Source organism: Mirounga angustirostris, unplaced genomic scaffold (assembly GCF_029215605.1).
Source record: "Mirounga angustirostris isolate CCGP_5_RB_7025 unplaced genomic scaffold, mMirAng1.0.hap1 SCAF_7, whole genome shotgun sequence".
Taxonomy (NCBI): Eukaryota; Metazoa; Chordata; class Mammalia; order Carnivora; family Phocidae; genus Mirounga; species Mirounga angustirostris.
In genome coordinates, this window is record NW_026991715.1 from 50,985,289 (window position 1) to 51,011,191 (window position 25,903).

The window sequence follows — 25,903 nt, forward strand, 5'->3', positions numbered from 1 at the left end:
TGAGAAATGCATGATACTGCCCCTGACCTCAAGAAGTTTCTATTCTGTTGGAAAAGACATAAATACAAATGAACAGTCACTAGTCAGACCATATGAAATTGCTATTTTTATAGGCCAAGAATGGTCAAATATTGGCAATTTCATGGGTTTAATCCAATACAAAATAAACACAATGTCTTAAACTTTCTCAGAACATGGAGCCTGAGATAGACACATGCCTGTAGGCATTTTATTTGGAAATAATTCAAGGGAGCAGTAGAAAGGGAGGGACCAAGGGAGTGAAACAGGGAAAGAGAGAAAGCCAGTGTGCAAGGATGCTTGCGGAGTGGGCCAGTGTGACAGCCACTGGTGCTCAGTTCACTGGGATTTCTAAGGACCTTGATGAAAAGTGAGTCAGAACGTCCTGCACAGGGGATGAAAGGGCAACTTTATCCTTGGGTAGCCCGAGAGTGTTCACCTCCCCTGTATTTCTTCCATTTGGCCCATGCGTGTGTCTAATTGGTTTCTGTGGGTTTCCATTCTTGGCATCAGAGAAGGCCTGGGCCAAGCAGCATGGGCCGAGGAGAGGGGCAGTCAGATCATGCCTGTGTGCAGCTGGTTGACGTGGGGTTGACGCTAGTAGCTGCAGCAGTGGCTGGAGGAAGAGACGGAGCTGAGGCCGTGGGGACAGATGTTGGGTCCAAACAGCAGTAGTGGACGAGTGGCTAATTCTGTGGAGGTTTGGCTGGCAGGGAGAAGAGCTTAGTGACCAGGGAAACGGAAGAAGGGAGGGTTGAGCTGAGCCTTCCAGGACTCCTGGGTACCCTGCAGCTGGAGGGGGCTGGGAGTGGGCACTCCAGGTAGAGGATGCAGCGCGGGCACAGGCCCAGAGGCACGGAACATGCTACATCCGGAGAACTTGAAGTCAATTGATATGGCTGCGTTATAAAGCCTGGGGGTGAGAGGTGGATGTGGCTGGAGAGATAGGCAGGGGTAGATCAAGAAGCTGACTTGGGAGTTGTATTACTTTGCTTGGTTGGCCACCACAAAATACCACAAATTGGGTGGTTTGAACAACAGAAATTTATTGTCTCTGAGTCCTGGGGGTCAAAGTCCAAGATGGAGGGGTTGGCAGGGTTGGCTCCGCCCTTCTGAGGGATTTGAGGGAGAATCTGTTCCCGGCCTCTCCTCTAACTTCTGGTGGTTTGCTGCAGTGTCTGGCATTCTTTGTCTTGTCGAACCATCACCCCGATCTCTGCCTCTATCTTCACATGGTGTTTCCTGTTTGCGCGCCTGTCGTCAGGTGTCCCCTTTCTATAAAGATACCCGTCATACTGAATTAGCACCCACCCTAATGATCTCATTTTAACTGGATTATCTCTCAAAAGATCTTATCTCAAAAATGAGGTTATATTCTGAGGTCCTGGGGGGTTTAGACTTCAACATCTGAAGTTGGGGGAGGGGCACAAATCAGTCCATAACAGGAGGGAAATCAGATAACGTGTTGGGAGTCAGAAGTTGAACTGAGCAGGCTCTCCTGGGCTCTGCTGAGCTATCCTTGCTTCCCATCTCCCCACACTGTGCCATGGAACCCAGGGGCTGAGTGCTACTTCTGTGCTTGGACTTGTTTCCCCCTCCCCCAACTCTCTGTGGCATTCGGCATGGCACAGCAGTTACATGGGGCTGGATATTTGAACAAAGTGTTTAGGAAATATCTTTAAACATCTGAATTTGCAACATCTTTCCCAGGCTAGATCACTTTGGTTCAAATTTTATCCCTTGGAGTTGTCATAACCCTTTCACTAGAGCTTGTGTGTGTGTGTTGTTAAAGAAGGTTGGTGTCAATAAGCTTGGGCTCATTGGGTAGGAACTGAGGAGATACTGGAGAGTTTTCAGGCAAGAGTGGCATGATGAGTGTTTTTGAGGGGTCATTCTGAAAGCAGGTTGAAGAAGGGATTTGAAGAAGTCAACACTGGAGGCAGGAGGCCCAGGCAGATGTCTCGTGCAGTGATTCAGATGAGAAACAATCAGAGCATAGACTAAGGCATGGGTGCGTGGTAGAGTCCTTGGGAGCTTTCAAAATATCCGTGTTCAAAAAAAAACAAAAACAAAATATCCGTGTTCAAACCCCACCTCAGACCAACTAAACCACAGTCTTTGGAAGCAGGACTCAGACACTGGCTCAGTTTTATTAATGCTCTCTCGGTGATTCCAGTGTGAGGTCAAGGCTGTGAACCACTGACTTAAGGCAAGACCATGGGGAAGGTTTGGAGCAAATAGATAGAGGCTAAGGAAGTAGAACCACGGGTTTTGGCAATCCAGTGAAAGACTGACAGGGAGGACAAATAGGGAGGGTGGGTCCGGTGTTCTTGCTTCACTGGGCATTACTATAGCTACTAGATATACATTATACATTTCTAAAGAATTAGAGCATTCTGAGGTATACAAATACCAAAATTATAGTTCAGCACTGCACTAGATGTCCATGTAGAAGGAAGGGTTGGGACATAAACAACTGCCATCTCCATTGTCCCGTGGTGCATTTCACGTACCCTTCTGTCCTGTTCGGAAACCTTCAGGGACCCACCCATGTTTATATAGTAAATTCCACATTCCTTGCCTGGAAATCAAGACATGATGCTTCCACCCAACCCTTAAATAAATCCATTTCTCAAACTATTTTCTGTGGGTTTTACAAGACTGTACTATAAATTAGTATCTGTATTGGGTATGTGATATGCATCAGCCACTGAGGCATTTATTTTATTTTTTGTTATTTTATTTTTTATTTTTTTATTTTTTAAGATTTTATTTATTTATTTGACAGAGAGAGAGACAGAGAGAGAGGGAACACAAGCAGGGGGAGTGGGAGAGGGAGAAGCAGGCTCCCCGCAGAGTGGGGAGCCCAATGTGGGATTCAATCCCAGGACCCTGGGATCGTGACCTGAGCCGAAGGCAGTTGCCTAACCGACTGAGCCACCCAGGCGCCCTATTTTATGTTATTTTAAAGATTTTATTTATTTATTTGAGAGAGAGAGAGAGAGCACAAGCGGGGGGAGGGGCAGAGGGAGAGGGAGATACAGGCTCCCCACTGAGCAGGGAGCCCGATGTGGGACTTGATCCCAGGACCCTGAGATCATGACCTGAGCCAAAGGCGGACGCTCAACCGACGGAGCCACCCAGACACCCCAGGCACTGTCTGAGGCATTTAAAACTATATTCTTCCTAATTCTCCTAACAGCACGGTATGGTTGTCTTTATCGTCTATCTTACATGTGACAACACTAGGCTCAGTAATGTTATGCAGTCCCCCTAAGTTCACCCAGTTAGTAAATAGCAGAACTGGGATTTGAACCCAGGACTATAGGTCATCACATTATTCCTACCACACCACACTATCCCCTTCACTATGAGTGTTTCAGCTTCTGCCATTTTGCACATGCTGTTACTTCTTTATGAAGTGGCCTTCCTCCAGTGGTGTGCTGGTGAATGTTTTATAACTGGCTTTCTCACTCTAGTTCTGCTGTGAGTATTGGTTGACATATTTTTTTTTTTACATAAATAAGTGTTTTAGGACATTACTGTTCATCAATGGCTTGAGGGACTTTGCTGAATCACATAACAATTTTCAAGTGCTAGAAGATTTCTTCAAGTTTTTGGTGCCAACTACCAACATGATTTTTTTTAAGATTTTATTTTTAAGTAATCGCTACACCCAGCACAGGGCTCAAATTCACAACCCCAAGGCCTAGAGTTGCTTGCTCTTCCAACTGAGCCAGCCAGGAGCCCCCCCAATATGATATATTTTAAAGTTGAATCTGCATTATTAAGATTTTTCCATTACTTTCTTAAGTCTAAACAACCAACAAAGCAATAGATCAAGCCCTGATTCATAGCATTTGCAGATTTCTGCACTGTAAATGCTCCCAGCATGGAAGAAATTTGGAAGAGCTGTGCAGTAGCACATTATATAATATATATATTATGTGTATAATATATATTAATGCTGTGTATTATATGGTATGTCCACCATCTAGATACCATAGATGTAAATATCCTGAAGAGCATAGAATACAGTAAAAGGCAGTAAAATAATGAAGAAGCAATGAGTTCTGAGTGTTTATTTAGATAATGTTCAATTATATATTAATTCTATATTATCTATTATAATATTAAGTAATATAAATATAAATTAATCTAAAGGGTGTACTTTATTTAATTTTAAGATTTTATAATTTAATTTTTAGTAATGGCTGCATTTAACAAATGGCTGCATTTAACAATATTCCTGAAAAAGGTAACCACCAGATCTCACAAGATGGTGTCAGCTGGCTCCCACACACCCCCGCTTTTCTTCTTCCTCTCCACTGACCCAGATTCAACCCAGTCTGCAAGATCCGGCCAAAACTCCAGCTTGCTACAAAACCTTCCAAGTACCCCATCAGGTCTTCCTGCCTGTAGATCCTTCAGTCCTTTTAGTGGATACCAGTCCTTAACAGCTATGTGATTCGATTGTTTAATTCCATCTTTTATTTTTAGTAGGTCTGTTTCATCAACAATCTGGTCAACTCTTTGAGGGTGGGGATCTTGCTTAGTACCTTTGTAGTTTCTAACAGGACTTAGCATCATCTTTGCACATGAAGTACTTGATATTATGCTGTTGGTTTAGTTGCTTTTTGGATAAATTAGCCAGATGCAGTTGTATCATGTCCATTCGTCCCCATCTCCTAAAGATGAGCACAAAAATACCCGTCTGGTTCCAGGCAAATGAGTATTGATTGTGTTTGCTTAGCTCACCCGCCCCTGACTTTGGGGGCTGCAAAACTCACTTAGTGTGACCTTGGTACACACTGTTCACATCTTCAGACTCTTTCTTTTTTTCTTAAATTTAATTTATTTATTTGACAGAGAGAGACACAGTGAGAGAGGGAACACAAGCAGGGGGAGTGGGAGAGGGAGAAGCAGGCTCCCCGCTGAGCAGGGAGCCCGATGCAGGACTTGATCCCAGGACCCCAAGATCATGACCTGAGGCGAAGGCTGACGCTTAACGACTGAGCCACCCAGGCGCCCCCAGACTATCTTTCTGTGAAAAGATCGTCCTTTGGCCCTCAGAGTCCTTGGCAGCCCACATCCAAGCATCATTATTGTATGCCATTACTTGCCTCCCCTGAGCCACCTCATCCCTTTCTTATGCGGGAGTTCTATCTACCTGTTGAATTTTGAATGAAAGCCCAATGAACAGAAGCTCTGTGCTGAATTTTGTATTTTGTTCCTTGCTGGGCTTCCATGAATATAAAACACCAACACAAAGGGGAGAGTCAGCAGGTAGAGATCAACACCATCCATATTTAATGGGAAGGGAGTCTGACCTCATAGATGGGAAAAACCATGGTAGAAGAAGGCCAAGTTAGGTAACTTGTCCATGCTTACAGAGAGAGCTTCTGGCAAAAAAAGGAATATATATCTTATAACAAATTTTCCTGATTTGTAGAACCATCATTTTAATTCCTAAGGAGAAAAAAAAACCACAAACAACTAAGGGATTAAATGGTGATTGGTAATCAGGAGATTTCCTTCACCTACCATGGGGTACAAAAGTAAGGACATGGAGGGGCGCCTGGATAGCTCAGTTGGTCAAGCGGCTGCCTTCAGCTCAGGTCATGATCCCAGGGTCCTGGGATCGAGCCCCGCATCGGACTCCCTGCTCGGCGGAGCGCCTGCTTCTCCCTCTTCCTCTGTCTGCCCTCTGCCTACTTATGCACTCTCTCTCTCTCTCTCTGTTAAATAAATAAATAAAAAATCTTAAAAAAAAAAAAGAGTAGGGACATGGACCCACATCCTTCACCAAGAACCTAAGCTCTGTGTGACTGGGCTGGCCCACTGCCCACCAGTCTCTTTCTTTAGGGGAAGACACTGGAACACTCACAGTCCCTACCCTCTACCAGAAAGTCAAGGATCCAGAGACTCCTGGAGCGAGAAGCACAGCGGTCTCCCTACCTGTCACTGGGTGTGTGGCTCCCGATGCGGGACCCATGGTGGCTCTTGGCAAGGCTGTCCCAGGTAAAGCATCTCAGCAGTTTCTCCCCTGGCCCTCGGTGGTTTTCGCCTTCTTTCTGAGGCAGCTCTTCTGGTGGCAGCCTGACCAGTAGCGGTAGCTTCAGTTATAGCACCTGCAGCTCTCAGTAGCTGTGGCTCCCAGAATCCCCTTCAGGGTTCCTGGGATCTCTGTTCTGTCTCCGGACTCTCCAACAGTTGCCACGTCTCTCTGCAGCTGGACAGACACCACCGCTTTTCTGCGTCCAATATACAAATTAATACATTCTTGTAATACCTACATCAACAGACATAAAACACGGAGTCTCATGGGGCGCCTGGGTGGTTCAGTCAGTTAAGGGTCCGACTCTTGGTTTTGTCTCAGGTCATGATCTCAGGGTCATGATCAGTGCAGAGTCTGCTTGAGATTCTCTCTCTCCCTCTGCCCGTCTCTACCTCCCATTAAATAAATAAATTAATAAATAAATAAACATTTAAATAAAAACATGGAGTCTCACCATTGTGCCCTGTTCCTATTTACACATACTCCTTTTGCACTGGACATACAAGCATCAGTGAATATCCAGAAAGATCTAGGAAGTTCCCAACCTACACTCAGTGGGACTATGGGTTGCATTCTTATTCTCACTGCTGCTTCCTCATTTAAATAGTTTTCCAGTTATTCCTTCATTCAACCACCCACTCAATATTTCTTGAGCACCGACTATGTGCTGGGGACCACACCCTGGAGAACTAGACCTAGTGCTCCTATTCAAGGTGCTCCTAGTCTAATAACAATTGTTATTATAACAACATCAATAATCAGAAATACTTATAAGATGTTTAGTATGTGCCATTCCTCGATATCATTAGGTAAATACTCGTTCTTCCCCTCTTTCAAGTGAGAAACCAAGGCACAGAGAGGTCCGGCTGCCCATGTTCGCGCAGCAAGTCAGGTAAGTCGGCAGCCTGTGTTTCGTGTCCTAGCGCAGTGAGGCAGGGAAGCCCCTTGCCGAGAGTATACTTGTGAGTCAGGAGTGTTTCAACCCTAACCTGGTTATACACCCCCACCCCCACCCCCACCTCACTCTCGGATTTTCCAGAGGTAACACCATTTAAAAAAGAAAAAAATAATTGTTTTTAAGAAAAGCTAACAGGAAAGCAGTAACCACAAAACGAGAAAGTAGCCCTCTAAAATGGGAAAAGCGTCCGGCTTCAGGATTGACGTAGCCTTTACGTGTGTTTCCAGCTCTTCTGAACTCAACCCTATTTCTGGAGAAAGGGTCTGCACAGGGTTGAATTAGAAAGAGTCAGAAAGATCTGTGATTGCTAAGAAGCTGTCCGGGAACACAGTCCAGGTAGAAAAGAGCAGGTGCACGGAGCCCATCTCCTTGCATCTGGGGGAAGGCTTTCCGCGGAGCACCTTGAACAGGCGCACTAGGTCTGGAAGTCGGTGCTGCTCCGACTCCGGGGTACCTGGGGTATCTGCAGGGTCGTGCCCCCCGCCCCCCCGCCCCAGTAATCGATCCGCTCTCTGAATGTGAAGCGATGCCAGATCTCCTTGTGCCAGTCTCTCAGGAACTGAGAGAGGCCATTTGAACGTAAATCAGATGACCAACAGTTTGAGAGGCTTCATCAGTACACACTGTGGTGATAGCCACGTGATGCCACAGCCCTCATCAGCTCTGTCAACTCAGAGAAGAAAAGAAAAAGTACAGTGCAAATCCTCCCCCCCCCGCCCCCCCCCAAGGTGTCATGAGATCAAAAGTAGTCCTTAGATTGACCTGTGCAGCCGGTTGTTTGCTGTCCTGTAGTGATGACAGCCCGTGGTTTGTTTCTGGCTTTTGGGTGATCATCTGCTTTGGTGATCAGCTGAGAACTCTTGCTGAGAACTGAATCCTCCTGGTGGTATTTTTCCACACCCAACTGGGGCATGACAGAAGTTTTTCCTGTCAGCAAGAACAGAAGATGATGCCAAAGGGAAGGAGCTTAATGAGCTCTTGGCAGTGAGTCTACGCTTATTTCTAGAAGAAAGGGCTTAGGTTCCAGTGTGGTTTTGCAAAGCAGTAATTCTTTGTTGGCTTCTTCATAGCCGTACTTTTCCTAACTATGGGGAAACGGTGACAGTAAATCTCTTTAAGTAATACAGGGCATTTAATGAAAATTTTTTGTTTGAGGCTAAGAGATTTGGGGGGGCCTTGCCAATTATTTTTTTTGCCTTCATTTCTTCAATTATTCTTTCTTTCCCTTTGTCTCTCTCTCTTCCTTCTGGGACTCCTATGGTGCATCTGTTGGTATGATTGATGGTGTCCAACAGACTTTTTTTTTTTTTCATTTTTCTTCATTCTTTTTCCTTTTATTTTCTCAGACTATGTAATCTCAATTGATCTATCTTTAAGTAGTAAAATTTTATTTTATTTTTAAAGATTTTATTTATTTATATAACAGAGACAGCAAGAGAGGGAACACAAGCAGGGGGAATGGGAGAGGGAGAAAACGGCTTCCCAGTGAGCAGGGAGCCTGATGCGGGGCTCGATCCCAGGACCCTGGGATCATGGCCTGAGCTGAAGGCAGACGCTTAATGACTGAGCCACCCAAGCGCCCCTATATAGTAAAATTTTAATTCCAGTTATTGTACTTTTCAGTTCCAGGATTTCTGTTTGGTTCCTCTTAATAATTTCTCTCTTTATTGATATTTTACTTTTGGTCAGACACTGTCCTTGTGATATCCTTTAGCTCTTTGAACACATTTAATGTAGCTGACTCAAAATCTTTTTCTAGTAACTCCTGTGTCTGGGCTACCTCAGAGACAGTTTCTGTTGAGTGTTTTTCTTTCCCCCTGTGTATGGACCACATTTTCTTGTTTCCTTCCATATCTCACAATGTTTAAATGAAAACTGGACAGGTTGAACTTTATAATGTGTGACTTTGGAAATAAGATTCTCCATCTTCCCCAGGGTTTGTTGTTTCTGCTTGTTTTTGTTGTTGGCTTTTTAGGGACTTTGCTGAGCCAGAGTTTAAGTCTATATTTTTGTCATTTTTGACCCCCGAAGTTCCTATTCTGTTAGCCTCGTGGTCAGGCACTGAGTGGACATAGATTTTCTTCAGTGTTTGGAAATCAAATATCTCCGAGTTTTTGCCCAGGGGCTGCGTGTGTGTTGGGGTGCACCTTCAGTTCTCAGCCAGGCAGTTTGTCACTCTGCTTTAGTATTCACTTCCTGTGCATGCACAGAGTCAGGATCAGCCAGGAGCGAGGATGGAAGGCCTTCTCAGGTCTTTCCTGAATGTGTGCATGGTCCCGTTTGTGTGTGTGGCTTTCCAGATTACCAGGAATACGTTGGAACTTTTCTTTTTATTTATTTATTTAAATTTTATTATGTTATGTTAATCACCATACATTACATCATTAGTTTTTGATGTAGTGTTCCATGATTCATTGTTTGCATATAACACCCAGTGTTCCATTCAGTACGTGCCCTCTTTAATACCCATCACCAGGCTAACCCATCCCCCCACCCCCACGCTGGAACTTTTCAAAGCCCTTATGCCCCAAGGGTAATATTTCCCAGCATTCCTCCATGCTTTTTATTTATTTATTTATTTATTTTTAAGATTTTATTTATTTATTTGACAGGGAGATAGAGAGCACAAGTAGGCAGAGCGGTAGGCAGAGGGAGAGGGAGAAACAGGCTCCCCCCTGAGCAGGGAGCCCCATGCAGGGCTTGATCCCAGGGTCCTGGGATTATGAACTGAGCCGATGGCAGCTGCTTAACTGACTGAGCCACCCAGGCGCCCCTATTTTTTAAAAATTTTTAAGAAGTTTTTATTTATTTAAATAATCTCTACCTCCAACATGGGGTTTGAACTCATGACCGCAAGATCAAGAGTCGCATGCTCTTCTGACTGAACCAGCCAGGCGCCCCTCCTCTATGCTTTTTAATCTATTGTTCCAGTTGTAAATTGTAAATGTTTTTACAACATTGTAAATGTTTTTGACAAATGCCCCTTGGGTAGTGGTTGTAGTGTTGGGTGTGTTCCAGTTAGGGGAGATAAAATGTGCCCTTTGAGGGGCGCCTGGGTGGCTCAGTCGGTTGGGTGTCTGCCTTCGGCTCAGGTCATGGTCTCGAGGTCCTGGGATCGAGCCCCGTGTTGGGCTGCCTGCTCCGCGGGGAGTCTGCTTCTCCCTCTCCCTCTATCCCTCTCCCCTCCGCCCCCGCCCGTACTCTCTCAAATAACTAAAATCTTAAAAAAAGGACACAAAACGAAACACATGCCCTTTGAGCAGACCTTCCCTAGAGGCACCGGGTAGATCACCAAGGACAGTTCTCTGCAAATGAGGATGGCTCTGCTCTCTAGTACCAGCATGGGTACTGGGACTGTGGGCTATGACTTGCAAGGCGGCTGTTACGCCGAGGACAGGCCATGGGACTTGGGGAAGTGAAAATGCCCCAGGGCTCACTGTGCGTACTGCGATTCAGCCCTTTTTGTTGATTGAGTGCCCCCAAAGTTGTAGCCAGCTATTGGTTCATTTCCAGAGTTCTAGAAAAAGTTGATTCTGACATTTTTTGGCCAGTGTTTTAGTTGCTCTCGTGGAGGAGTGCACTCCTGCAGTTTCCTCCTCTGACATTTTCACTGGCACTGGCTTGCCTGCTTTTCTCACAGGGTTGTTGGATCTTATTCTTGTGTTCTTAGAAGTTCTTTCTTTCTTGGAGATATTATTTTGTGATCTTTTTAAAAAAACTTTTTTATTGTTATGTTAATCACCAATTATTTTGTGATCTTAGCAATAAATCGTTTTGTCCAGTTCATCTTTTGGTATTTTACTTTGTTCATGGTGTTTTGACCGCTATAAAACTTTTTGGTTATTATGTCATCAAATTTATTAACCTTTTCTATGGATTTGAGCCATAGCGAGAAAAATTGCCCCTCTCTCTAATTCCAGAGCAATTTACATATGTTTTCTTAAGGTATTTATATAAGTTTCTGTTTTACCTGTAAATCTCTAATCCATTTGGATTTTAATATAGTGTGTAGTGTGAAAAATGGAGCCGATTTTATCTTTTTCATATAGCTAGCCAGTCACACTGTTAGCATGAATTTTTCCTCTCTGACTTGAGATGCTTCCTTTATTGTGTATGAAATTTCCATGTGCAGTTAGGCCTAGGTCTGGATTTTCTATTCTGTTCCACTGGTTTCTCTAGTCATGGGCCAATGGCATACTGTTTTTTAACTTATAGAGGTTTTATTTTATATAAGCCAGTTCCCTGTCCTCCTCACATTGCTTTTCTTTTTTTAGGTTTTCTCCCCCTGGCTATTATTGTTTGTTCTTCTTCCAAATGAACTTTGTAGTACAGTTATTTTGTGCCAGACAAAAATTCCAATGACATTTTATGTTGGAATTGTGTTAAATTTATATATTGCCTTCATGATAACTGATATGCCAAAACGTGCTATATTTCTGTACTTTTTCAAGTCGACTTTTGGGACGTAAAGGAATGCTTTGTAGTTTCCCCCATACAGATTTTTGGCATTTCTTATTAAGTTTGCACTTAATGTGTTTTGATATCATAAATGGGGCATTCTCTCCCATTCTAACTGGTTCTCTTTGTATATATAAAGCCTACTAATTTTGGTGCATTGATTTTATAATCTGCTATTTTATTCTTACATATAATAGCTTTGCCATGGGATCTTTTGGGTTTTCCAAATATAAAATAATACCAGCTGCTGGGATATTATGTTTTGGTGGTTTTAGCAAGGACTGGGAAAGCTCCCTTGTGAGAGAGTTCTGGACATCACTATTTATTAATAAGACCTACACGCCAAGGTAACCCTCATACACTTCAGTGTTTCTTATGGTGTTACTATGATTGTAGGCCTAAACTAGCCTCCGCCAGAGAGTTTGAAAAGTGACATTATCAGGATCCTTTGTGTCTACAAATACACCTCTATAAACACAACACATACACACACAGTCTGTTTTGTTTTTGAGAAGTAAATGCATGTGCAGAGCCGAAGACGTTCTACCCCATGAGGTTACCAGGTAAATCAGGGCACTGCTGTTGAAAATGACCAGCAACCATGGTCTGCCAAAACTGGGATAATAATTCCTGACCTTGTGCTGAAGGTCTTTACTTTCTCAGTGCACTTTTGTGCTTCACATTCTTTTTTACTCTAATGTTACTCCCGTGGCGTTACATGGGGTGGTGGCGATCCCATTCCCATTTCCCAGAAAACAGGGCTCCCCGGGCTAGTCAGCTGGCTAAGGGAGGAGCAGGGATTAGAACTCAGATTTTCTCTCTTAATGTCTCTTCTCTCCAGCATACTCAAATGCCTGCAAACCCTTTTGTTGCTATTAAAGCCCATTTCTTACCTTCCCTCCGAGGAATCCGGAACAGCTGCTCAGCATCCCCTATTATACTAGCTCTTCATATGTATGAATCCTGTGATTTTGTTCCCTTCCAGCTTCCCCTTCGGCAGGTTAAATCGCCCCGATTCCGTTCCTCGTAGAGTTTATCTCCCACCTCTTTTGTCAGTTTTAACAAAGAGGTTGTGACTCTTGGGTCCCTGCTCAACAGAGCTCTTCCTCATTATTTTGTAACCTTTATACCTCCTTCCAGGGAGAGTTAAATAAAGCCTGTGGATTTTTGATATGAATGTCTGGCAGGCTCATGCTCACACAGAAAGGTTTCCAGCAAGGCTCGCTGATGAAAGCCTCACTCCTGTGACTGAGTCTCATTCATGGCAGATGAAAAGCTGTAGCTCCTCTTCTCGTTCCAAAACCCACAAATGGGGAGGGTGCCCACATGAAGGTCCAAATTCCAGAGCAAGTACCATTTTGGCAGGAGGAGATAGGTTGTAATGAGAATATTTAGACACTAGGAACCACTGGCTAATTACTTCAGGTGAATAATTCATTTTTTGGAAAGACACTGTTCTTCCAGCTTGTTAATCATGTGTAAAAATTATCCTTGACCTAGAATTTCATTATTGCACCTGAGCCAGCCTGAAAATTAGAGAAATTAAGTAGCATAAAATATAAGTAGTAAAAAGGAGAATAAACCTTGAGAGTTAACAGCTACGTGATGTTCTGGATGTTAAAGCGTGAAACATATCAAACATGCTTCAGTGGTATTTTAAAAATGGCACCAGGTGCTCCTTCTCTTTTGGCATCCCCAGGTTCTCTTCCTAGCCCTTTCCCTCTGCACCCACAAAGAAGGTGCCAGATTTGGATGATAAGAGGGCACGCCATCCATCAACCAGGTTATTTGCTTTTTTTCTTTCTAGGAACAATAGACGGCTGTCACAGTCCTTCAGGGAGCATTGGTCTAGGAGTCAGAGAAACGTGGTCCTGCCTTACATGAGCACCTTTTCCCTGTTTGTGAACAAAGGCCCTCTGTAGCTGAGCACCTAGCCCTGTCTTGGATTCCCTGGCTATTGTGTCCCTGCACCCTTTAGGGAAATGTAGGAACTCCAGGCTTCTGAAAGGAAGATGCTCCTCAAGACTAGTGTCATCCCAGGTCAAATAGCAGGAGGGAGGGGTTTGAGAAAGCCCTTTCTGTGTTCCTCATCTTAGAATGAAGAACTGAGAGTGGTATTGATTCATGATTTGTTTGAAAAGAATTTGGGTAATGGAAGGGGAGAACTTTCCAGAAGGGCGAAATGTGGCAAAGAAGGGGTAAAAGTGTGAATGACGAGGCTAGGTGAAGACCAAGGGTCTACCTTGCCGGGTATGATGCAGCGTGATTGGGTTTCAGCGGCGTTGTGGGGTGGGGGGGCACATTTATCAGAGTGGTGTTTTGGAGGAAGGGTGTGCTGATGGTGTGCAGCATGGTTTGAGGGGCAGCAGTGGGGATGAAGGGAGAGGATGAACCAACATCTGCGATGAAGGGAATTTGCTCTGACTTCCTGTGACAGCAGGAAATGTGGTGTTGTGGAGGAAACTGGTCTGAGCAGTAAAAGGACTACATTTGAATGCTTGTTCTGCTTTTAACCAGCTGGATAATATCAGTAAGTGCTTTCCTGAGACTCCAAGTCGGAGTTTCAAGCTGGATGTGGCCTGTGCATCAGTTTTCACCTGCAACTGCATCGACTTTGTGAACTCAGTGCTTTGGTTTCCACAGTCTCCACCACTCCCTATCGCTTCACACTCCCCTCACCAATCTGGCCCCTCTCTGTGTACAACCTCTGCTACCAGTCCTGTTAAAGTAGCTATATTTATGTTTGCCTAGTTTGCTGTTGCCCACTTTAGGTTACAAGTTCTTAGAGGTGGGAAACTATTGGACTTATTTTCTTCTAGCAGAATGTGAAGGGCAAATTAGTAAGTAAGAGTTACGAGTTGATGATATTCAAGGATGAACGTAGACCTTCTTTCCTCTTTGCTTCTTCTCTACTCTCTGGGGAAATCTACAGCAGTTAAACAGCCTGATCGGGGAACTGTCTTAAGGTTAGATTCTGTTTTACCTCTACTTACCCTGCTCAATTTGAACCTTTAGAGCCACAGATGCATAAGTACCTGTTTAGAAGGAAACCACTTCTGGCCCCTTTTGTTAATTTAGGACAGTGACTTGGGGGTTATCATAAAGAGAGACTCAATGTCAAAGCAGTGTAGGAGGGGAGCCTAGAATTAATCAGGCTCAACACCTTTGTTTTGCAGAAGAAAGAACCGAGGTCCAGACATGGCAGGGGACTCGCTTGGTGCCCCATCTCCACGACTGGAGCCCAGTGTGCTCTCTGTTGAGTTCATGGCTTCTCCGGCTCAGTGTTCACATCATATTTGTAAGAGGCTACATTCTGCTTGGGGCTTGGCTCAAGACATTCATCTAAAGGTAATTACATCTTTTAGATTGAATACCTATATGGAGTTGTTAAAATTGCATTTTCAAAAATGGAGGTAGTGATGTGTTTTTGTAGAAATAAAACCATCTGTAGACAAGGCTTATCTTCCCAGAAGATTTAAGAATCAAGTCCCAGAAACCAGATGATTAAAAAAAAGTAAAGATTAATTTGATTATCATACAATTCCAAGTATTTAAATCCTATTTTGAGATCATCATTTAGTTACAGTAAATGTTTTTTTGCTTCCATTTTCCTTTCTTTATCTTATTTAATATGAATCATTTTATTGTTCTCCAGAGGGTATAACTTTTAAATGAGTTAAAATGTTAGATCACATTTTCCTTTATAACATGAAATTTAATTATATTGCATTTAATTCAGTTAAGTGTTCATTTTCAGACTCAATTTGTAAGTGTTTTTCAAGTTAGTGGAAAGGGTACTTCATTTTCCTCATTCTTTTTTCCTTTACTTTTCCTTCTCTTCTTCCTTCCCCTCTTTCTCCTAAAGTAAATTCTTCAGCATTATCTGCTGCTCCCAGGTTTTCCAAGTTGTGGCAACTTGGAGCTCGGAGCAGCTGTCGAGGTGCTCTTGTCTGGGGGCTCCTGACCTGTGGTTTGCTTACACACGTGGAGCCCTAGGTAGGCTTTTGTGGGGAGCTTTTATGGGGAACCTTGAAATTGTGGGCAAAATTCTGTGTTCCTGTGCATTTCTCTGGAAAGAGGGTCTATAGCTTCATCAAGGAGAAGGTGTCCTTCATCAGAGGTGTCCTTGACCCCAAAGGTTAAGTAAGTGTCATTGATGAGAAAAGCAGTGCCCAGGAAGTGAAAATGACTCCTCCAGGACCACAGAAATGTATAGTGACAGACCAAGGAGCACACTCTAGGTCTGTTGACTCCGAGTACAAGGCTTTTTCTGCTGCATTACGAAAGCAGGCTTAGTTTCAGTTTTAATGGAGTCAGTGTACATTCAGTCTTTATGCCTTCTTTTTTTTTTTTAAGATATTTATTTAGTTAACAGAGAGAGAGAGAGAGCACAAGCAGGGGGAGCAGCAGAGGGAGAGGGAGAAGCAGGCTCCCAGCGGAGCAGGGAGCCCAAGGTGGGGCTCGATCCCAGGACTCTGGGATCATGACCTGAGCTGAAGGCAGATGCTTAACCAACTGAGCCACCCAGGCGTCCCCCTGTATATCTTCTTAAATCTGTGTGCCATGGATGGCTAAGGAATTAGAAATAAATTACTAATAAAATCAGAATAATTAAAACGTCTTATCGACCAACCCAAACCAGAATGCTCTCTAAATTTCAAGTGCTCGAATTCCTTTCATATAAAATTTCACCTACTCCCAGTGTGCCGGTATCATATATGTCTGAAGACAAAGCGAATGAGAGGGGGAGGCAGAGAGAAAGAGGCAGGCTGGTGGGTCATGAGTGTTGGAGGTGTGGAGTGGGGGTAAGCCAGGAACGAATAGTCAAAACTTCCAACTAAGCAAGTCAGTTTTCCTCCCTAACTTGTAATGGATGATGGGGACACCCTCCCTTGGGAGGACCCAGGATTTGTTGAAATTTCCAAATTTCAAGTCAAGTAAGCTCATCAGAAGAGAGAATTGCAACACCCCAGCAACTGATGGGACACTGGACATCCCTGCACGAACCACTGTGCACGAAGTACTCTCTCGCGAAGTCCGCAGGCACCAGGCGGCTCATCAGTAAAGCTTCATTTTTAGCTTCACGGTCCACATTCATGTAAATTACCATCTTTTCAGGCACAATTATCAACTCCTCCCCAAATGCTCTGATCGTGGCCAGCTCATTGATTGTTAACGACCATGAACGGCTTTTAATTTCTCTGTGAGCGGAGGTGTGGTCTTCAGTGTGCCGGGAAAGGTGCTTCTTCTCCCCAGGGGTGATACAGATGATGGTTTCATCTTTTTTTTTCTCATGCTCTTGTATAATAGAATCAAATCATGCCCAGACAGTTTAATCATGCCTCTCATAATGGTGGCTGTAATTCTTTGGGGTCTGTTTTATTAGCAGTATTTAAAAATCTGCAGAAACTCAGATTGCTCAGCTGGCCAAACAGCTTGATGTCTCTTTCCAAACAATTTTTTTTTTTTTTTTTTTTTAAATAAAATAAAGGCAAGGAAGGAAGGAAGACAAAGTGAATTGAGTCTATGGTGGAGGGTACTTGGGCAAGGCCGGGTTACTGCCTGCGGCTTGAGAGGGGAGGGAGGGCCAGGGGCCAGAGGAGCTGCACAGGGCTTGCTGTCCCTGAGCCTGGGCCACTGACCGCACACCCTTGAGTGAAGTGCTAGTGAGACATCAGGTTGGTTCCAGGGAAGGTGTTGAGGTTAGGTCTGCTCTGGAGCTTTCAAGTCTGGTTTTTTCCCTGCTTTGCTCCTGAGACTGCTTGGACCTCAAGGTTATTGGGACCTCCACGGCTGATGTGTTGTGGGGGACGGTTTGACTCTGCCGGGCTCCTCAGTCACCCTTTCCCTTTGGCATTTGGAAGTGCAAGTAACGCAGTTGCACTCCTCCCCTGAACTTGCCATCTTTTCTCCAGGCTTTTGGGGGCAAGCAGTGATTTTTGGCAAGACTGAGGTCTCAGCAGGAAACAGAGGCGTGTCTTTGAATTGTCTGCAATTTAGCAACATTTACTAAGCCTCTGGCTATGGTGGCAACCATATGGTGTCATGTTCTGGAGCATACAGCATTTGGTGGCAGCCTACTATCCTCAAGGGGGGCATAGGGATGAGTTTTTAATACAACAAGACCATGATTTTGCCTGTGGGAACAACCATCTGCCAGCATCCATTTCTTGGGTGGAAGGAGGGAACAGGATGGAACATAGAGGCAAGCTTAAGCACTTGTATTTCCTTGGCTGGTGGACTTAGGATCTGAGTTTGAAAGTTAGGTGTCACCCTGTGAACTTCCCAACATATGGATGGCCGCTGTGATATATGAGTAAATCTAAGCACCTGATGGCAGAACCTTCTTTTAGTGGCTTCCCGAGATTTTTTTGGCAGAAGCTTCTTTGATGGATTTCCAGAGATTTTATTGCATCATTGACATCAAAATTAGATGGAAGGGAATCTTGAACAGCTTGGCAGGAATAGTGTGTGTGTGTGGGGTGTGTGTGTGTGTGTGTGTGTGTAGAACCTTGGATCTTGATATTGAAAGGATACCCTATAACCTTTCAGGGGCCGTGTTTGGGGGGAAGCCAGTAAATACTTAGAGAGACTTATACTTTATTTCTTACTAAAATATTCACAAATATCCAGTATAATATGACCGTTTACACCCCCAACCCAAACTAGACAACCTGGTAACAGAATCTGGGGGGGACTGACAATAATCATAAAGCAGATGGGATTTGACTAGGAAAAACTACTCAAGCTTTAGAGTTGTTTCCAAAGCAGACTGTCTTAAAAAACGTCAAGAGATGGGGCGCCTGGGTGGCTCAGATGGTTAAGCATCTGCCTTCGGCTCAGGTCATGATCTCAGGGTCCTGGGATCGAGTCCCGCATCGGGCTCCCTGCTCCTTGGGAGCCTGCTTCTCCCTCTGCCTCTCTCTCTCTGTCTCTCATGAATAAATGAATAAAATTAAAACAACAACAACAACAAAAAAAACGTCAAGAGATATTACATATCCCACCATCCTTCATCCTCTCTCTATATGAACTTAGGTCCTATATAACTTGAAAATGATCAGTTATACTTTTTATGTCGCCCTCTTTGAGGCTGGAAGAGTATGTATTTTTCCCCAGGTGTCTCCTTTCCCAACTTTGTATATCTAGGCAGAGCCTGAAAATCTCAACAATTATCTGAACACGAAGTGTGTGCGTGTGCAAATAAAGCACTAGTTTAGGAGCAGAGACAGGAAGTGCATTTTGGGAATTCCAGTCTCTCGTGTACTCCATTGGCTCAGGTATGAGAGAACAAGGAAGAAGAGGTATGAAGTAGATACCCGCACAACAAATCAGTGATCATTAGATGAAAACCCATACAAAACCAAGAATTAGCCTGGGAGCTTGGCATATCGCACTGTCCATTAACAAACTCTAAGGCTAGATAGATGTTTCACTCAAGGAAGAGAGAACAATGACATGGGGCACATGAAAAAAAATCGTGTGGAGCCAAGGAAAGGATATATGACCTGGACAACTCGGAGGAAGGGCATACCGTTAAGAATCATCTCCCACAGGGGCGCCTGGGTGGCTCAGTTGGTTAAGCGACTGCCTTTGGCTCAGGTCATGATCCCAGGGTCCTGGGATCGAGTCCCACATCGGGCTCCCGGCTTGGCGGGGAGCCTGCTTCTCCCTCTGACCCTGTCCTCTCTCATGCTGTTTCTCTCTCGCTCGCTCTCTAATAAATAAATAAATAAATAAATAAATAAATAAATAAATAAATAAATAAAATCTTAAAAAAAAAAAAAGAATCATCTCCCACAGAACTCGGAAGAAAATTCCATAAGGCTTCTTGACATTCCTGAAATAGTTCAAGAGGACTTGACCTCTATGAATCAGGAGAGCAAGCCAGAAGTGAAAAAGAGCTGCAGGGAAAAGGCAGCTGAGTAAGATGAAAAGGCAGCTCGATGAGTGGAGAGAGGATTGCTCACAGCTGGGATGCCTTTGCAGCATTCACAATTACATTGAAGGCAGCAAAAGCAGGATTGAGGTGAAAAAAAAAAAAGCTGATTTAAAGTGTCCCACAGTCTTTTTCTAAAGGGAATATATAATATGAAATTAACAGTAATCTGGATTTTTGAAGTCCATATGATATTAATAAAAAGACCTGAAAGAATGGAAGAAGGAATGTGCAATGTGCTTCATTTCTTATCTCAAATAGAGGCAACTGAAAAAAATACAGTATTCTCTTGGTTCTGACAGAGAAATATAGGCGAAAGAATTATTTACAGAGGTATTAGATTATTTAGTGCAATAAAAAACAAACTAATTTCTGGAACTCCGGAGCATGTAAATCAAAACCATCTGAACATAGAATGGAAAAGAAGAATCAAGATAGTAAAAGACGTAAAACTAAATCAGCACCAAGAAAGCATAGAATACTGTGATAAAAATAAGAACAACCAGCTCAGTTGCAATGATAAATATAAATGGGATAAAATATCCTCATTAAAAGAAGTAGAGTTTCGTACCTAGTCAGAAAACAGAATCCAACCTTATGCTATCGAAAAACAGTAGACCTAAAACAAAGTGAAGCAAATGTTTAAATGTAAAAGGATGTGTAGAGATATCAGATAATTGAACAAATTAAAAGCAGGTGATCTTGTAAATATAATAGGATAGAATTTAAGGAGCCAATTAAGTGAGACTAAGATTATGGGGCCTTTTATGTTAATAAAACAAATTATTGTCAAAAATATATAACTGTCATGAACTCTTATGAACCAAATAATATTGCTTCAAAATATGCAAAGCAAATTATGTTATAAATAATGTAGAAAGATAATCTAAACAGCATCACTAACAGGGGTTACTCTGATATATATATATATATATATATATTCTTTTCAAGTAACCATAATATTATTAAAATCATCTAAAATAAATCTTAAAGGAAGTACATTTTACAAAGACTAAAAATTAATAAAACAGAAACTCCAACCAGTAACAGACATTATAAAACACTTCCCAAATATCTTTGAGGCCAGGTGGAAATAAAAACTGTGAGTAAATATAGAATAAATAAGCATTGTCTCAGAGTCTCATTTTTTCTTTTTTTTTTTAAGATTTTATTTATTTATTTGAGAGAATGAGATAGAGCATGAGAGGGGGGAGGGTCAGAGGGAGAAGCAGACCCCCTACTGAGCAAGGAGCCCGATGCAGGACTCGATCCCAGGACTCCAGGATCATGACCTGAGCCGAAGGCAGTCGCTTAACCAACTGAGCCACTCAGGCGCCCGAGTCTCATTTTTTCTTGATTAGAATGTTCTACTTCAGGATATTGTGGGATCTTTTTCTCTTAATGAATATCATTAAGAAAATGCTAGAACAATGATGTTCTTAGAAAGGTTTAAATAAGTCTAAATAAATGTTTAAATATTCTTATATGCAGGGGTCTCCTGAAATTTCTAAATATATCTTCTAATTTTACTAGAATGCCCCACCCCCATTAAGAAAATTACTTCTTTCAATGCAGAAATAAAATAAAGCAGGCAAAACTCAATCTCCCAAACAAGCAAAAGCCAAAAACAAAACAGTGAAACAAAACAGATCAAAACAAAATCCAACTAAACAAAAACCAACCCTCCAAAACATACTGAAACACAACACACCATCACTACCAGCACCAGCACCACCACTGTATCCTTGAGATCAAGAACTTTTTCTTTTAAAGATCTATTTATTTATTTGAGAGAGAGAGAGCGAGCGAGCGTGTGTGCATGAGTGGAGTGTAAGGGGGAGAGGTAGAGAAGCATACTCCCTGCTGAGCCAGGGATCTCATCTGGGCCTTGATCCCATGACCCCAAGATCATGACTCCAGCTGAAACCAATAGCCCGATGCTTAACCAACTGAGCCACCCAGCTGCCCCGTGATTATGAACTTTTTGGAATGCACACCCTTTCACGTATCAAGTTTGTGTGGTGCCAACAGCCCCTGATTGTTTTACTTACTTGCATTACTGGCCTGGCCTTACACATTTGAATTTGCCATCCTTGATAAAGGTGAAGAGTTTAAAAAGACTCTTATTATCTTCGTTCGGGTTAAAAATGTGGGAGTTTGGCGGGGTTGGGCCAGAGCAGCCCAAGGTGGCCGACTTTGAGGAACGGGTGTCGGATGAGGAGAAGGTACACATAGCTGCTAAATTCATCACTCATGCACCCCCAGGGGAATTTAATGAAGTGTTCAATGATGTCCGGCTACTACTTAATAATGACAGTCTCCTCAGGGAAGGGGCAGCACATGCATTTGCCTGGTATAACATGGATCAGTTCACGCCTGTGAAGACAGAAGGACATGAGGATCAGGCCTGAATTACAGAACGTGGTGATCTGGGGAATAGCAGATTTTTAGATCCAAGAAACAAAATTTCCTTTAAGTTTGATCACTTACAGAAAGAAGCAAGTGACCCCCAGCCAGAGGATGTAGATGGAGGTCTGAAGTCTTGGAGAAAATCCTGTGACAGTGCTCTAAGGGCCTATGTGAAAGATCATTATTCGAACAGCTTCTGTACTGTTTATGCTAAAACTATAGATGGGCAACAGACCATTATCACATGTATTGAAAGCCACCAGTTTCAGCCTAAAAACATCTGGAATGGTCGTTGGAGATCAGAGTGGAAGTTCACCATCACACCACCTACAGCCCAGGTGGTTGGAGTACTTAAGATTCAGGTTCACTATTATGAAGATGGCAATGTTCAGTTGGTTGGCCATAAAGATGTACAGGATTCAGTAACTGTTTCGAATGAAGTCCAAACTGCCAAGGAGTTTATTAAAATCATAGAGCATGCAGAAGATGAATATCAGAGAGCAATTAGTGAAAACTATCAAACTATGTCAGACACCACAAGGCCTTGCGCCGGCAGCTTCCGGTTACCCGCACCAAAATCGACTGGAACAAGATACTCAGCTACAAGATTGGCGAAGAAATGCAGAATGCTTAAAGGCTGAATGTAGGATTCTTCAGTATGTGGAAAGAAAGGATTCAACATGTGGTCATGTGATAAATAAGTGATGTATAAACAAGAGTGATATTTTGCTAGGGCTTTCAGAGCTAACAGGTTTTCTAGCCTCGTGGAATACTGTTGAACCTATAGCGTCGTCTTGATTCTTTTGTGTTCTCTGCCTTGTAATTTTCTGTTTTCACTATATCTACTTGTAAATTTTTTTTTTAATCCTGCCACATTTAATGATGGAGAGAGAGAGAGATCTATCCTGGAGTCATTTTACTGTTTAGAAAATTTTCCTAGCCATGAAGCCCTGTTACTGATATAGACAGGTAATATGCTCAGTACTTTTCTACCCCTGTCCTTCAAAGCACTTCTGGTACGTCAGTGGTTTTTACTGATCCACCAACAGCTAAAGAGGCTATGCTACAAACTAGCTGAGTGGAAGACACATTCATCCTTCTCCCTCCAACTGCTTTGATCATCATTTATAGCATCTCATAACTGTAGTTTTCAAAAGTTTGGATTGGGCTTTTCAGGTCCATTTGTGGGGGCAAAGGAAGTTTTCTGGAAATTCCATTATAGCCAGCTTCTCTGGGGAAGTTGTTTTTAAATCCAAAGACTTGAACCACATTCCCTGCACATGAATGTGTTTGCTTTTTTTTCTCTTCCCTCATTGTCTCCTTCCCATCTAGTACCATTATAGTTACAGATATCTGCATTTTTAGAAGGGTTTTACCCATTTATTATTATTTTTTATTATTCAAGAACTGCTGACATACTAGGGATGTAGTAGAGTATAAAACTTGAAAAATGCAGATGTTGAAGGAATAATAGGTATCTTGTGCTTTAATACTTTGTGGCAGGATTGTACTATAAGCAGATGAATCAAACAACTATGTAAATCACAAATAAAAACTAAAAATGAACCAAAGTGAAAAGGTCACGTTCCAGGCAGTATCTTTCTATTGTAACCTGTTTACTTAAGGGAATACTAGTGATTTGTTTTAAATAGGATGTAAAACTTGTTCCAAATTACTCTTCCTCAGTCCTGCCTGCCAAGAAAATGTAACTGTGATATAGCAACCTTTCCCAGGTATATATTCTGATCTCAGAATACACAGGTGACACAGATATGATAGGACAGCTGGTAATGGTGGATTCATTTACATGGTTTACACTTCTATGACCAGGCCTTAAGGGAAGGTCAGTTTTTATTTATTTATTTATTTATTTATTTATTTATTTATTTATTTATTTATTTTTTAAAGATTTTATTTATTTATTTGAGAGAGAGAATGAGAGAGAGAGAGCATGAGAGGGGGGAGGGTCAGAGGGAGAAGCAGACTCCCTGCTGAGCAGGGAGCCCGATGCGGGACTCAATCCCGGGACTCCAGGATCATGACCTGAGCCGAAGGCAGTCGCTTAACCAACTGAGCCACCCAGGCGCCTGGGAAGGTCAGTTTTTAAAAAACCAAGTAGTGTCTTCCTACGTATCTCCAAATAAATGTCAAAAAAGAAGGGTGTTTGTGCTTCAGCTTTGTTTTTGCTCAGTAATACAGTCAAGCAAGTTTGTTTCCAAGTGACCTGTTGAGCTGTGTAAGCATTTTTGTTTATTTCAAATAAAATATATTTGTATTTAAAAAAAAAAAAAATAAAAATAAAAGACGTGGGAGTTTGCCCTCATAGCATCTGCTGGGGGCAGGGCTGGAGCGGTCTCCCAAGTGTGAAATAAGTTCGGGCACAGCCTGCATTGTAATGTCTGCCATGAGGCTGTGCCAGAATTCTAAGGAAGTGGGGCTGTTCACTCTTGATTGGGAGGTGAGCCAACTACATCTTCCTAAAGCAAAACAGGGAAATGGAAGGAAGATCACGCAGTAATGGGTTATAGATTTATTAGGATGGTTTTAATATTTCCTGCAGGCACTGGTATTCTGAGGTTTCTAGATTTAGTTTCTAGGTAGGCTTGCATTCTTTCATTTATATTTGCCTCATTTTAAAAAAGGATTTGAGGCGGTTACTACCAAAGGGTGGAGAACAGTGTGCCCCAGAGATAAGCAAAAGACAAGTTTAATAATAATTAAAAGAGAAGTTTAATAATAATATTAATAACTTTATTTTAATAATAAAACTGACTAGAATCCAGTTTGCTTTTTATTAGCACTTGTTCCAGTAATTCTAAACAATATCGGTGATAAAATACTCCTCCTTGCCAAGATGGATGCCTCTATCATTTACTTTAAGTACAAACAGTATTTGTATCTATTTAAAGTAAGTGTTTGTATTTATTTCAAATCATGCTTCAAAATTGTGTATCATTTCCTGTAAATTATAATATAGTTAGTGTTGATGCTTGATTTGCAATACAGATTTATTTTCAGTGCAAAACGTGTGCTATGCCTATAAAATAATGGGTCACATTTCTATAGGACTCAGCCCGTGACTTGATGAGATAAATTACCTGGGTAAGCGCTGCCTTTCTCTTCAGACTACTCATCAGCCATTACCAATAGCCTAGTCCTAGTTGCTCAGTTTAAGGCAGATGAACTAGAAAAAAATAGAATTCTTGGTATATGCTAGTGTTTCAAGCCTGCACTTTTAAAAAAAAGACAGGAAACAGCACCCTAATTTATGTTTTTTTGAAAAGTTGCCATGTATATCTAGTGACTAGTAGAACCAACACTGTACCACGTGTAGACCCAGTGAAGTATTGGTTGAATGATTTTTCTTCCTAAAATGGCACATAGGTGTAATTTATCATCTGTATGGATTTGGTCCCCTTTAAATTAGCCCTTGGGCCAAGTCCACGTATGTTCTCATTAGTTCTTCTTGATCAGCCTGGGATTTTTATCTTTCCGTAAGGTAAGCTAATGTCACCTTTTTGTTAATGCAGTATAGTTGGCCCTTGAACAATGATGGGGTTAAGGGCACCAACCCCTGCGAAGTTGAAAATCCATGTATAATTTTTGACTCCCCCAAAACTTACAGCCTAATGTTGACTGGAAGTCTTACCCATAACATAAACAGTTGACTAACGCATATTTTTTATGTTACATGTATCATAGACTATATTCATACAATAGAGTGAGCTAGAGAAAAGAAAATGTTATTAAGAAAATCATAAGGGAGATGGGGCACCTGGGTGGCTCAGTCAGTTAAGCGTCTGCTTTCAGCTCAGGTCATGATCTCAGCGTCTTGGGATTGAGTCCCACCTTGGGTTCCCTGCTCAGTGAGGAGTCTGTTTCTCCCTCTCCTTCTGCTGCTCCCCCTGCTTGTGCTCTCTCTCTCTCTGTCAAATAAGTAAGATCTTAAAAAAAAGAAAAAAGAAAATCATAAGGAAGAGATACATTTACAGTACTGTACTGTCCTTTTTAAAATAAAAACTTTGTGTAATTGGCCCCGTGCAGTTCAAACCCGTGGGGTTCA

At 42.5% G+C, this 25,903-nt stretch overlaps 1 long non-coding RNA gene and 1 pseudogene across 1 annotated transcript; one reads left to right on the plus strand and one right to left on the minus strand.

Moving 5' to 3' along the window:
- Window positions 1-307: 307 nt before the first annotated feature.
- LOC135365389 (uncharacterized) lies at window positions 308-7,892 on the minus strand. Its single transcript, XR_010413084.1, has 3 exons — window positions 7,797-7,892; window positions 5,977-6,272; window positions 308-1,293 (listed from the first exon to the last, which is right to left on the minus strand). It is a non-coding gene; the product is annotated as an uncharacterized LOC135365389 (long non-coding RNA).
- A 13,671-nt stretch (window positions 7,893-21,563) lies between these two features.
- On the plus strand, window positions 21,564-23,687 carry LOC123858652 (F-actin-capping protein subunit alpha-1-like; annotated as a pseudogene).
- Window positions 23,688-25,903: the final 2,216 nt, after the last annotated feature.